This window comes from Hyla sarda, unplaced genomic scaffold, assembly GCF_029499605.1.
Source record: "Hyla sarda isolate aHylSar1 unplaced genomic scaffold, aHylSar1.hap1 scaffold_189, whole genome shotgun sequence".
NCBI lineage: Eukaryota > Metazoa > Chordata > Amphibia > Anura > Hylidae > Hyla > Hyla sarda.
This window is the reverse complement of record NW_026608543.1, coordinates 397,877-412,284: the sequence shown is the minus strand read 5'-3', so window position 1 is coordinate 412,284 and position 14,408 is coordinate 397,877. Positions and strand designations below refer to the sequence as shown.

At 45.8% G+C, this 14,408-nt stretch overlaps 6 non-coding genes across 6 annotated transcripts; all 6 read right to left on the bottom strand.

Moving 5' to 3' along the window:
• Nucleotides 1–1,162: 1,162 nt before the first annotated feature.
• Nucleotides 1,163–1,353, bottom strand: LOC130315869 (U2 spliceosomal RNA). Its single transcript, XR_008863299.1, has one exon. It is a non-coding gene; the product is annotated as a U2 spliceosomal RNA (small nuclear RNA).
• Nucleotides 1,354–3,436: 2,083 nt separating this feature from the next.
• Nucleotides 3,437–3,627, bottom strand: LOC130315868 (U2 spliceosomal RNA). Its single transcript, XR_008863298.1, has one exon. It is a non-coding gene; the product is annotated as a U2 spliceosomal RNA (small nuclear RNA).
• Nucleotides 3,628–5,699: 2,072 nt separating this feature from the next.
• Nucleotides 5,700–5,890, bottom strand: LOC130315867 (U2 spliceosomal RNA). The gene has a single exon (XR_008863297.1). It is a non-coding gene; the product is annotated as a U2 spliceosomal RNA (small nuclear RNA).
• A 2,088-nt stretch (nt 5,891–7,978) lies between these two features.
• Nucleotides 7,979–8,169, bottom strand: LOC130315743 (U2 spliceosomal RNA). Its single transcript, XR_008863185.1, has one exon. It is a non-coding gene; the product is annotated as a U2 spliceosomal RNA (small nuclear RNA).
• A 2,082-nt stretch (nt 8,170–10,251) lies between these two features.
• On the bottom strand, nt 10,252–10,442 carry LOC130315900 (U2 spliceosomal RNA). The gene has a single exon (XR_008863327.1). It is a non-coding gene; the product is annotated as a U2 spliceosomal RNA (small nuclear RNA).
• Nucleotides 10,443–12,528: 2,086 nt separating this feature from the next.
• LOC130315890 (U2 spliceosomal RNA) lies at nt 12,529–12,719 on the bottom strand. Its single transcript, XR_008863318.1, has one exon. It is a non-coding gene; the product is annotated as a U2 spliceosomal RNA (small nuclear RNA).
• Nucleotides 12,720–14,408: the final 1,689 nt, after the last annotated feature.

The window sequence follows — 14,408 nt, the reverse complement described above, 5'->3', positions numbered from 1 at the left end:
GAAATCACTTTTAAACCCATTTCCACCTTTTTTTCCCTTCTCTTCCTCTTACTTTTTTTTCACGTTTTTTTACGTTTTTCTCCTTTTCGCCTCTTTTCTGGGCGTATTATTCTTCTTTTTCTTCTTTTTTTTTCGTCTAATGCATACCCCATCAGTGCAGCAATGCTTATTCAATACCGCCAGCAGATGGAGACACTGGGGGATAATTTTCTAAGGATTTATACTGATTTTTCCTGTCTGAATTTGTCGCACAGAAAGTTGCAGGCCAAATATGTGTGACATTTCTGCGACTTTAGCTTCTAGAGCATTTTTACAACATTATACATAGGTGCTGAATACATAAAAAGCGACTGTTCAGCGACAGACAAGTCGCATCGGCTGAAAGTAGGCCAGAATGTCAGTCCATGTTGGAGCAGGTTTAGATACAGTCTAAAGTATAGATCTCAAAGTCTGTGCACAGAATTTAGCAAGGGCCTCGCACCTTCTGATGCATCAGGTAGGTGCACAATAGCATAGCCTAACCCTCTGTACTTTGGTCTATATTGATGCGGGACATAGACAGCCAGCTGATGACCAATCCATTAGTGCAATGGATGGCTGGAAGCATTTGTCTTTGCCTTTGCAATACCACAGAAGCAATGCATGGTCAATGTACAGCAATGACACACCTGTGTGAACAGCCAGGAGACCCCCCCCATGTTATGTTACATAGTTACATAGTTAGTACGGTCGAAAAAAGACATATGTCCATCAAGTTCAACCAGGGAATTAAGGGGTAGGGGTGTGGCGCGATATTGGGGAAGGGATGAGATTTTATATTTCTTCATAAGCATTAATCTTATTTTGTCAATTAGGAACATTCAGCACCCACCCGCTATCAAGGCAGCTGCCTATCATGTCATGCCCTACCTGCACAGGTGTGCTGGCTACTCAAATGATCCAATTAAGGAGGCCATTTAGTCAGCAGCAGCAGAAGTCCTGTGCCTGGACGCTCCAACAGCGGCCAGACACAAGCAGAAGCAGAAGCAGCAGAAGCAGCAGCAGCACCACCTTTTGTTTTTTGGCTGCCGCAGCAGCAGCAAGGCCCACAGGGCTGGCTAGCTGGCTAGCCAGCAAGCAGGTAGCAATGAAAGTAGGAATCTTTCTTTTTAACCCTGTAAGGGGGTGGTGCACTGTACCCGAAGATACTGCCATATCGGGTCAATGCATAGGGCGACGGAAGCAAGCTTCGAAATCGGCCCCCGTTCTCAAAAATCCATTTAATATATGGTCCCCAGATAGGGGACGTATCAGATATTAAACTGATAAGAACAGATACTACACTTGATCTTAGCCAAAAGGCCGAGAAGCGATAACCGTGAAAGGGGCGGGCCCAACAAGGTCCCCTTCATGGGCACTATCACTGCTTGCTGTCAGGGAGGCTGCCAGACAATTTTCCATGCACACTCTGGGCTGGGGGGCAGTCAACCACCAGTACACACAGCAGAACCTAAACCCATACCATTATTGCTAAGCAGCAAGACAGGGGCCCATTGCACTCCCACAGGGCCTTTTTAAATGCAATCCATAACCCGGATTTGCCAGGAACCCTTCTTACTCCTCCTACTTGCATGTGACACTGGGCTTAGGATCTGCATAGGAAACACACACACAAGCACACACCTACCTTTGTTGCCTGCAGATGCCTCCTTGGCTGTCCCCAAACGGTATCAAACCAACACCCACGGGAAGCTGTAAGCATAGAGGACATGCCTGCACCCCATTGGACTTACCTGTGTGGGTTAAATCCGGGTTATTTGACAACCTATGGCGGTGATGGTTCTGCTCAGGCAGAGCAGTGCTGATGCTCCTCATAAAGCTGTCGCTGCTGTGAAGGTTCTAGGTGACATCACAAATCCCTATGGTTACATACACAACAAAGCTGGGTTGTTGTTGTTTACACTCTGCAAGGCCTGTGGAAGTGAGTGACATCATAGCACTGTAGTTCTGAGGGTTCTAGATGGATGCAACAATCTCCTGTTGCTTCTATGAAGGCCATAATAGACGACATCACCAAACAGCTCCATAGTCACATACACAGCAAAGGAGAGATGTTGTTTACACCTAGTGATGTCAGTGGTATTGAGTGACATCACAGCACAGTGCTAAGGCTCCTGGGCCTGGACACAGCAGCGGCTGCAATATCTCAACGGAGAATACGTTTATATATATGTGTGTGTGTGCGCGTATATATATATATATATATATATATATATATATATATTTCTCCGCCGAAATCACTTTTAAACCCATTTCCACCTTTTTTTCCCTTCTCTTCCTCTTACTTTTTTTTCACGTTTTTTTACGTTTTTCTCCTTTTCGCCTCTTTTCTGGGCGTATTATTCTTCTTTTTCTTCTTTTTTTTCGTCTAATGCATACCCCATCAGTGCAGCAATGCTTATTCAATACCGCCAGCAGATGGAGACACTGGGGGATAATTTTCTAAGGATTTATACTGATTTTTCCTGTCTGAATTTGTCGCACAGAAAGTTGCAGGCCAAATATGTGTGACATTTCTGCGACTTTAGCTTCTAGAGCATTTTTACAACATTATACATAGGTGCTGAATACATAAAAAGCGACTGTTCAGCGACAGACAAGTCGCATCGGCTGAAAGTAGGCCAGAATGTCAGTCCATGTTGGAGCAGGTTTAGATACAGTCTAAAGTATAGATCTCAAAGTCTGTGCACAGAATTTAGCAAGGGCCTCGCACCTTCTGATGCATCAGGTAGGTGCACAATAGCATAGCCTAACCCTCTGTACTTTGGTCTATATTGATGCGGGACATAGACAGCCAGCTGATGACCAATCCATTAGTGCAATGGATGGCTGGAAGCATTTGTCTTTGCCTTTGCAATACCACAGAAGCAATGCATGGTCAATGTACAGCAATGACACACCTGTGTGAACAGCCAGGAGACCCCCCCCCCCATGTTATGTTACATAGTTACATAGTTAGTACGGTCGAAAAAAGACATATGTCCATCAAGTTCAACCAGGGAATTAAGGGGTAGGGGTGTGGCGCGATATTGGGGAAGGGATGAGATTTTATATTTCTTCATAAGCATTAATCTTATTTTGTCAATTAGGAACATTCAGCACCCACCCGCTATCAAGGCAGCTGCCTATCATGTCATGCCCTACCTGCACAGGTGTGCTGGCTACTCAAATGATCCAATTAAGGAGGCCATTTAGTCAGCAGCAGCAGAAGTCCTGTGCCTGGACGCTCCAACAGCGGCCAGACACAAGCAGAAGCAGAAGCAGCAGAAGCAGCAGCAGCACCACCTTTTGTTTTTTGGCTGCAGCAGCAGCAGCAAGGCCCACAGGGCTGGCTAGCTGGCTAGCCAGCAAGCAGGTAGCAATGAAAGTAGGAATCTTTCTTTTTAACCCTGTAAGGGGGTGGTGCACTGTACCCGAAGATACTGCCATATCGGGTCAATGCATAGGGCGACGGAAGCAAGCTTCGAAATCGGCCCCCGTTCTCAAAAATCCATTTAATATATGGTCCCCAGATAGGGGACGTATCAGATATTAAACTGATAAGAACAGATACTACACTTGATCTTAGCCAAAAGGCCGAGAAGCGATAACCGTGAAAGGGGCGGGCCCAACAAGGTCCCCTTCATGGGCACTATCACTGCTTGCTGTCAGGGAGGCTGCCAGACAATTTTCCATGCACACTCTGGGCTGGGGGGCAGTCAACCACCAGTACACACAGCAGAACCTAAACCCATACCATTATTGCTAAGCAGCAAGACAGGGGCCCATTGCACTCCCACGGGGCCTTTTTAAATGCAATCCATAACCCGGATTTGCCAGGAACCCTTCTTACTCCTCCTACTTGCATGTGACACTGGGCTTAGGATCTGCATAGGAAACACACACACAAGCACACACCTACCTTTGTTGCCTGCAGATGCCTCCTTGGCTGTCCCCAAACGGTATCAAACCAACACCCACGGGAAGCTGTAAGCATAGAGGACATGCCTGCACCCCATTGGACTTACCTGTGTGGGTTAAATCCGGGTTATTTGACAACCTATGGCGGTGATGGTTCTGCTCAGGCAGAGCAGTGCTGATGCTCCTCATAAAGCTGTCGCTGCTGTGAAGGTTCTAGGTGACATCACAAATCCCTATGGTTACATACACAACAAAGCTGGGTTGTTGTTGTTTACACTCTGCAAGGCCTGTGGAAGTGAGTGACATCATAGCACTGTAGTTCTGAGGGTTCTAGATGGATGCAACAATCTCCTGTTGCTTCTATGAAGGCCATAATAGACGACATCACCAAACAGCTCCATAGTCACATACACAGCAAAGGAGAGATGTTGTTTACACCTAGTGATGTCAGTGGTATTGAGTGACATCACAGCACAGTGCTAAGGCTCCTGGGCCTGGACACAGCAGCGGCTGCAATATCTCAACGGAGAATACGTTTATATATATGTGTGTGTGTGCGCGTATATATATATATATATATATATATATTTCTCCGCCGAAATCACTTTTAAACCCATTTCCACCTTTTTTTCCCTTCTCTTCCTCTTACTTTTTTTTCACGTTTTTTTACGTTTTTCTCCTTTTCGCCTCTTTTCTGGGCGTATTATTCTTCTTTTTCTTCTTTTTTTTCGTCTAATGCATACCCCATCAGTGCAGCAATGCTTATTCAATACCGCCAGCAGATGGAGACACTGGGGGATAATTTTCTAAGGATTTATACTGATTTTTCCTGTCTGAATTTGTCGCACAGAAAGTTGCAGGCCAAATATGTGTGACATTTCTGCGACTTTAGCTTCTAGAGCATTTTTACAACATTATACATAGGTGCTGAATACATAAAAAGCGACTGTTCAGCGACAGACAAGTCGCATCGGCTGAAAGTAGGCCAGAATGTCAGTCCATGTTGGAGCAGGTTTAGATACAGTCTAAAGTATAGATCTCAAAGTCTGTGCACAGAATTTAGCAAGGGCCTCGCACCTTCTGATGCATCAGGTAGGTGCACAATAGCATAGCCTAACCCTCTGTACTTTGGTCTATATTGATGCGGGACATAGACAGCCAGCTGATGACCAATCCATTAGTGCAATGGATGGCTGGAAGCATTTGTCTTTGCCTTTGCAATACCACAGAAGCAATGCATGGTCAATGTACAGCAATGACACACCTGTGTGAACAGCCAGGAGACCCCCCCCCCATGTTATGTTACATAGTTACATAGTTAGTACGGTCGAAAAAAGACATATGTCCATCAAGTTCAACCAGGGAATTAAGGGGTAGGGGTGTGGCGCGATATTGGGGAAGGGATGAGATTTTATATTTCTTCATAAGCATTAATCTTATTTTGTCAATTAGGAACATTCAGCACCCACCCGCTATCAAGGCAGCTGCCTATCATGTCATGCCCTACCTGCACAGGTGTGCTGGCTACTCAAATGATCCAATTAAGGAGGCCATTTAGTCAGCAGCAGCAGAAGTCCTGTGCCTGGACGCTCCAACAGCGGCCAGACACAAGAAGAAGCAGAAGCAGCAGAAGCAGCAGCAGCACCACCTTTTGTTTTTTGGCTGCAGCAGCAGCAGCAAGGCCCACAGGGCTGGCTAGCTGGCTAGCCAGCAAGCAGGTAGCAATGAAAGTAGGAATCTTTCTTTTTAACCCTGTAAGGGGGTGGTGCACTGTACCCGAAGATACTGCCATATCGGGTCAATGCATAGGGCGACGGAAGCAAGCTTCGAAATCGGCCCCCGTTCTCAAAAATCCATTTAATATATGGTCCCCAGATAGGGGACGTATCAGATATTAAACTGATAAGAACAGATACTACACTTGATCTTAGCCAAAAGGCCGAGAAGCGATAACCGTGAAAGGGGCGGGCCCAACAAGGTCCCCTTCATGGGCACTATCACTGCTTGCTGTCAGGGAGGCTGCCAGACAATTTTCCATGCACACTCTGGGCTGGGGGGCAGTCAACCACCAGTACACACAGCAGAACCTAAACCCATACCATTATTGCTAAGCAGCAAGACAGGGGCCCATTGCACTCCCACGGGGCCTTTTTAAATGCAATCCATAACCCGGATTTGCCAGGAACCCTTCTTACTCCTCCTACTTGCATGTGACACTGGGCTTAGGATCTGCATAGGAAACACACACACAAGCACACACCTACCTTTGTTGCCTGCAGATGCCTCCTTGGCTGTCCCCAAACGGTATCAAACCAACACCCACGGGAAGCTGTAAGCATAGAGGACATGCCTGCACCCCATTGGACTTACCTGTGTGGGTTAAATCCGGGTTATTTGACAACCTATGGCGGTGATGGTTCTGCTCAGGCAGAGCAGTGCTGATGCTCCTCATAAAGCTGTCGCTGCTGTGAAGGTTCTAGGTGACATCACAAATCCCTATGGTTACATACACAACAAAGCTGGGTTGTTGTTGTTTACACTCTGCAAGGCCTGTGGAAGTGAGTGACATCATAGCACTGTAGTTCTGAGGGTTCTAGATGGATGCAACAATCTCCTGTTGCTTCTATGAAGGCCATAATAGACGACATCACCAAACAGCTCCATAGTCACATACACAGCAAAGGAGAGATGTTGTTTACACCTAGTGATGTCAGTGGTATTGAGTGACATCACAGCACAGTGCTAAGGCTCCTGGGCCTGGACACAGCAGCGGCTGCAATATCTCAACGGAGAATACGTTTATATATATGTGTGTGTGTGCGCGTATATATATATATATATATATATATATATATATATATATATATATTTCTCCGCCGAAATCACTTTTAAACCCATTTCCACCTTTTTTTCCCTTCTCTTCCTCTTACTTTTTTTTCACGTTTTTTTACGTTTTTCTCCTTTTCGCCTCTTTTCTGGGCGTATTATTCTTCTTTTTCTTCTTTTTTTTCGTCTAATGCATACCCCATCAGTGCAGCAATGCTTATTCAATACCGCCAGCAGATGGAGACACTGGGGGATAATTTTCTAAGGATTTATACTGATTTTTCCTGTCTGAATTTGTCGCACAGAAAGTTGCAGGCCAAATATGTGTGACATTTCTGCGACTTTAGCTTCTAGAGCATTTTTACAACATTATACATAGGTGCTGAATACATAAAAAGCGACTGTTCAGCGACAGACAAGTCGCATCGGCTGAAAGTAGGCCAGAATGTCAGTCCATGTTGGAGCAGGTTTAGATACAGTCTAAAGTATAGATCTCAAAGTCTGTGCACAGAATTTAGCAAGGGCCTCGCACCTTCTGATGCATCAGGTAGGTGCACAATAGCATAGCCTAACCCTCTGTACTTTGGTCTATATTGATGCGGGACATAGACAGCCAGCTGATGACCAATCCATTAGTGCAATGGATGGCTGGAAGCATTTGTCTTTGCCTTTGCAATACCACAGAAGCAATGCATGGTCAATGTACAGCAATGACACACCTGTGTGAACAGCCAGGAGACCCCCCCCATGTTATGTTACATAGTTACATAGTTAGTACGGTCGAAAAAAGACATATGTCCATCAAGTTCAACCAGGGAATTAAGGGGTAGGGGTGTGGCGCGATATTGGGGAAGGGATGAGATTTTATATTTCTTCATAAGCATTAATCTTATTTTGTCAATTAGGAACATTCAGCACCCACCCGCTATCAAGGCAGCTGCCTATCATGTCATGCCCTACCTGCACAGGTGTGCTGGCTACTCAAATGATCCAATTAAGGAGGCCATTTAGTCAGCAGCAGCAGAAGTCCTGTGCCTGGATGCTCCAACAGCGGCCAGACACAAGCAGAAGCAGAAGCAGCAGAAGCAGCAGCAGCACCACCTTTTGTTTTTTGGCTGCAGCAGCAGCAGCAAGGCCCACAGGGCTGGCTAGCTGGCTAGCCAGCAAGCAGGTAGCAATGAAAGTAGGAATCTTTCTTTTTAACCCTGTAACGGGGTGGTGCACTGTACCCGAAGATACTGCCATATCGGGTCAATGCATAGGGCGACGGAAGCAAGCTTCGAAATCGGCCCCCGTTTTCAAAAATCCATTTAATATATGGTCCCCAGATAGGGGACGTATCAGATATTAAACTGATAAGAACAGATACTACACTTGATCTTAGCCAAAAGGCCGAGAAGCGATAACCGTGAAAGGGGCGGGCCCAACAAGGTCCCCTTCATGGGCACTATCACTGCTTGCTGTCAGGGAGGCTGCCAGACAATTTTCCATGCACACTCTGGGCTGGGGGGCAGTCAACCACCAGTACACACAGCAGAACCTAAACCCATACCATTATTGCTAAGCAGCAAGACAGGGGCCCATTGCACTCCCACGGGGCCTTTTTAAATGCAATCCATAACCCGGATTTGCCAGGAACCCTTCTTACTCCTCCTACTTGCATGTGACACTGGGCTTAGGATCTGCATAGGAAACACACACACAAGCACACACCTACCTTTGTTGCCTGCAGATGCCTCCTTGGCTGTCCCCAAACGGTATCAAACCAACACCCACGGGAAGCTGTAAGCATAGAGGACATGCCTGCACCCCATTGGACTTACCTGTGTGGGTTAAATCCGGGTTATTTGACAACCTATGGCGGTGATGGTTCTGCTCAGGCAGAGCAGTGCTGATGCTCCTCATAAAGCTGTCGCTGCTGTGAAGGTTCTAGGTGACATCACAAATCCCTATGGTTACATACACAACAAAGCTGGGTTGTTGTTGTTTACACTCTGCAAGGCCTGTGGAAGTGAGTGACATCATAGCACTGTAGTTCTGAGGGTTCTAGATGGATGCAACAATCTCCTGTTGCTTCTATGAAGGCCATAATAGACGACATCACCAAACAGCTCCATAGTCACATACACAGCAAAGGAGAGATGTTGTTTACACCTAGTGATGTCAGTGGTATTGAGTGACATCACAGCACAGTGCTAAGGCTCCTGGGCCTGGACACAGCAGCGGCTGCAATATCTCAACGGAGAATACGTTTATATATATGTGTGTGTGTGCGCGTATATATATATATATATATATATATATATATATATATATATATATTTCTCCGCCGAAATCACTTTTAAACCCATTTCCACCTTTTTTTCCCTTCTCTTCCTCTTACTTTTTTTTCACGTTTTTTTACGTTTTTCTCCTTTTCGCCTCTTTTCTGGGCGTATTATTCTTCTTTTTCTTCTTTTTTTTCGTCTAATGCATACCCCATCAGTGCAGCAATGCTTATTCAATACCGCCAGCAGATGGAGACACTGGGGGATAATTTTCTAAGGATTTATACTGATTTTTCCTGTCTGAATTTGTCGCACAGAAAGTTGCAGGCCAAATATGTGTGACATTTCTGCGACTTTAGCTTCTAGAGCATTTTTACAACATTATACATAGGTGCTGAATACATAAAAAGCGACTGTTCAGCGACAGACAAGTCGCATCGGCTGAAAGTAGGCCAGAATGTCAGTCCATGTTGGAGCAGGTTTAGATACAGTCTAAAGTATAGATCTCAAAGTCTGTGCACAGAATTTAGCAAGGGCCTCGCACCTTCTGATGCATCAGGTAGGTGCACAATAGCATAGCCTAACCCTCTGTACTTTGGTCTATATTGATGCGGGACATAGACAGCCAGCTGATGACCAATCCATTAGTGCAATGGATGGCTGGAAGCATTTGTCTTTGCCTTTGCAATACCACAGAAGCAATGCATGGTCAATGTACAGCAATGACACACCTGTGTGAACAGCCAGGAGACCCCCCCCATGTTATGTTACATAGTTACATAGTTAGTACGGTCGAAAAAAGACATATGTCCATCAAGTTCAACCAGGGAATTAAGGGGTAGGGGTGTGGCGCGATATTGGGGAAGGGATGAGATTTTATATTTCTTCATAAGCATTAATCTTATTTTGTCAATTAGGAACATTCAGCACCCACCCGCTATCAAGGCAGCTGCCTATCATGTCATGCCCTACCTGCACAGGTGTGCTGGCTACTCAAATGATCCAATTAAGGAGGCCATTTAGTCAGCAGCAGCAGAAGTCCTGTGCCTGGACGCTCCAACAGCGGCCAGACACAAGCAGAAGCAGAAGAAGCAGCAGCAGCACCACCTTTTGTTTTTTGGCTGCAGCAGCAGCAGCAAGGCCCACAGGGCTGGCTAGCTGGCTAGCCAGCAAGCAGGTAGCAATGAAAGTAGGAATCTTTCTTTTTAACCCTGTAAGGGGGTGGTGCACTGTACTAGAAGATACTGCCATATCGGGTCAATGCATAGGGCGACGGAAGCAAGCTTCGAAATCGGCCCCCGTTCTCAAAAATCCATTTAATATATGGTCCCCAGATAGGGGACGTATCAGATATTAAACTGATAAGAACAGATACTACACTTGATCTTAGCCAAAAGGCCGAGAAGCGATAACCGTGAAAGGGGCGGGCCCAACAAGGTCCCCTTCATGGGCACTATCACTGCTTGCTGTCAGGGAGGCTGCCAGACAATTTTCCATGCACACTCTGGGCTGGGGGGCAGTCAACCACCAGTACACACAGCAGAACCTAAACCCATACCATTATTGCTAAGCAGCAAGACAGGGGCCCATTGCACTCCCACGGGGCCTTTTTAAATGCAATCCATAACCCGGATTTGCCAGGAACCCTTCTTACTCCTCCTACTTGCATGTGACACTGGGCTTAGGATCTGCATAGGAAACACACACACAAGCACACACCTACCTTTGTTGCCTGCAGATGCCTCCTTGGCTGTCCCCAAACGGTATCAAACCAACACCCACGGGAAGCTGTAAGCATAGAGGACATGCCTGCACCCCATTGGACTTACCTGTGTGGGTTAAATCCGGGTTATTTGACAACCTATGGCGGTGATGGTTCTGCTCAGGCAGAGCAGTGCTGATGCTCCTCATAAAGCTGTCGCTGCTGTGAAGGTTCTAGGTGACATCACAAATCCCTATGGTTACATACACAACAAAGCTGGATTGTTGTTGTTTACACTCTGCAAGGCCTGTGGAAGTGAGTGACATCATAGCACTGTAGTTCTGAGGGTTCTAGATGGATGCAACAATCTCCTGTTGCTTCTATGAAGGCCATAATAGACGACATCACCAAACAGCTCCATAGTCACATACACAGCAAAGGAGAGATGTTGTTTACACCTAGTGATGTCAGTGGTATTGAGTGACATCACAGCACAGTGCTAAGGCTCCTGGGCCTGGACACAGCAGCGGCTGCAATATCTCAACGGAGAATACGTTTATATATATGTGTGTGTGTGCGCGTATATATATATATATATATATATATATATATATATATATTTCTCTGCCGAAATCACTTTTAAACCCATTTCCACCTTTTTTTCCCTTCTCTTCCTCTTACTTTTTTTTCACGTTTTTTTACGTTTTTCTCCTTTTCGCCTCTTTTCTGGGCGTATTATTCTTCTTTTTCTTCTTTTTTTTCGTCTAATGCATACCCCATCAGTGCAGCAATGCTTATTCAATACCGCCAGCAGATGGAGACACTGGGGGATAATTTTCTAAGGATTTATACTGATTTTTCCTGTCTGAATTTGTCGCACAGAAAGTTGCAGGCCAAATATGTGTGACATTTCTGCGACTTTAGCTTCTAGAGCATTTTTACAACATTATACATAGGTGCTGAATACATAAAAAGCGACTGTTCAGCGACAGACAAGTCGCATCGGCTGAAAGTAGGCCAGAATGTCAGTCCATGTTGGAGCAGGTTTAGATACAGTCTAAAGTATAGATCTCAAAGTCTGTGCACAGAATTTAGCAAGGGCCTCGCACCTTCTGATGCATCAGGTAGGTGCACAATAGCATAGCCTAACCCTCTGTACTTTGGTCTATATTGATGCGGGACATAGACAGCCAGCTGATGACCAATCCATTAGTGCAATGGATGGCTGGAAGCATTTGTCTTTGCCTTTGCAATACCACAGAAGCAATGCATGGTCAATGTACAGCAATGACACACCTGTGTGAACAGCCAGGAGACCCCCCCCCATGTTATGTTACATAGTTACATAGTTAGTACGGTCGAAAAAAGACATATGTCCATCAAGTTCAACCAGGGAATTAAGGGGTAGGGGTGTGGCGCGATATTGGGGAAGGGATGAGATTTTATATTTCTTCATAAGCATTAATCTTATTTTGTCAATTAGGAACATTCAGCACCCACCCGCTATCAAGGCAGCTGCCTATCATGTCATGCCCTACCTGCACAGGTGTGCTGGCTACTCAAATGATCCAATTAAGGAGGCCATTTAGTCAGCAGCAGCAGAAGTCCTGTGCCTGGACGCTCCAACAGCGGCCAGACACAAGCAGAAGCAGAAGCAGCAGAAGCAGCAGCAGCACCACCTTTAGTTTTTTGGCTGCTGCAGCAGCAGCAGCAAGGCCCACAGGGCTGGCTAGCTGGCTAGCCAGCAAGCAGGTAGCAATGAAAGTAGGAATCTTTCTTTTTAACCCTGTAAGGGGGTGGTGCACTGTACCCGAAGATACTGCCTAATCGGGTCAATGCATAGGGCGACGGAAGCAAGCTTCGAAATCGGCCCCCGTTCTCAAAAATCCATTTAATATATGGTCCCCAGATAGGGGACGTATCAGATATTAAACTGATAAGAACAGATACTACACTTGATCTTAGCCAAAAGGCCGAGAAGCGATAACCGTGAAAGGGGCGGGCCCAACAAGGTCCCCTTCATGGGCACTATCACTGCTTGCTGTCAGGGAGGCTGCCAGACAATTTTCCATGCACACTCTGGGCTGGGGGGCAGTCAACCACCAGTACACACAGCAGAACCTAAACCCATACCATTATTGCTAAGCAGCAAGACAGGGGCCCATTGCACTCCCACGGGGCCTTTTTAAATGCAATCCATAACCCGGATTTGCCAGGAACCCTTCTTACTCCTCCTACTTGCATGTGACACTGGGCTTAGGATCTGCATAGGAAACACACACACAAGCACACACCTACCTTTGTTGCCTGCAGATGCCTCCTTGGCTGTCCCCAAACGGTATCAAACCAACACCCACGGGAAGCTGTAAGCATAGAGGACATGCCTGCACCCCATTGGACTTACCTGTGTGGGTTAAATCCGGGTTATTTGACAACCTATGGCGGTGATGGTTCTGCTCAGGCAGAGCAGTGCTGATGCTCCTCATAAAGCTGTCGCTGCTGTGAAGGTTCTAGGTGACATCACAAATCCCTATGGTTACATACACAACAAAGCTGGGTTGTTGTTGTTTACACTCTGCAAGGCCTGTGGAAGTGAGTGACATCATAGCACTGTAGTTCTGAGGGTTCTAGATGGATGCAACAATCTCCTGTTGCTTCTATGAAGGCCATAATAGACGACATCACCAAACAGCTCCATAGTCACATACACAGCAAAGGAGAGATGTTGTTTACACCTAGTGATGTCAGTGGTATTGAGTGACATCACAGCACAGTGCTAAGGCTCCTGGGCCTGGACACAGCAGCGGCTGCAATATCTCAACGGAGAATACGTTTATATATATGTGTGTGTGTGCGCGTATATATATATATATATATATATATATATATATATATATATTTCTCCGCCGAAATCACTTTTAAACCCATTTCCACCTTTTTTTCCCTTCTCTTCCTCTTACTTTTTTTTCACGTTTTTTTACGTTTTTCTCCTTTTCGCCTCTTTTCTGGGCGTATTATTCTTCTTTTTCTTCTTTTTTTTCGTCTAATGCATACCCCATCAGTGCAGCAATGCTTATTCAATACCGCCAGCAGATGGAGACACTGGGGGATAATTTTCTAAGGATTTATACTGATTTTTCCTGTCTGAATTTGTCGCACAGAAAGTTGCAGGCCAAATATGTGTGACATTTCTGCGACTTTAGCTTCTAGAGCATTTTTACAACATTATACATAGGTGCTGAATACATAAAAAGCGACTGTTCAGCGACAGACAAGTCGCATCGGCTGAAAGTAGGCCAGAATGTCAGTCCATGTTGGAGCAGGTTTAGATACAGTCTAAAGTATAGATCTCAAAGTCTGTGCACAGAATTTAGCAAGGGCCTCGCACCTTCTGATGCATCAGGTAGGTGCACAATAGCATAGCCTAACCCTCTGTACTTTGGTCTATATTGATGCGGGACATAGACAGCCAGCTGATGACCAATCCATTAGTGCAATGGATGGCTGGAAGCATTTGTCTTTGCCTTTGCAATACCACAGAAGCAATGCATGGTCAATGTACAGCAATGACACACCTGTGTGAACAGCCAGGAGACCCCCCCCATGTTATGTTACATAGTTACATAGTTAGTACGGTCGAAAAAAGACATATGTCCATCAAGTTCAACCAGGGA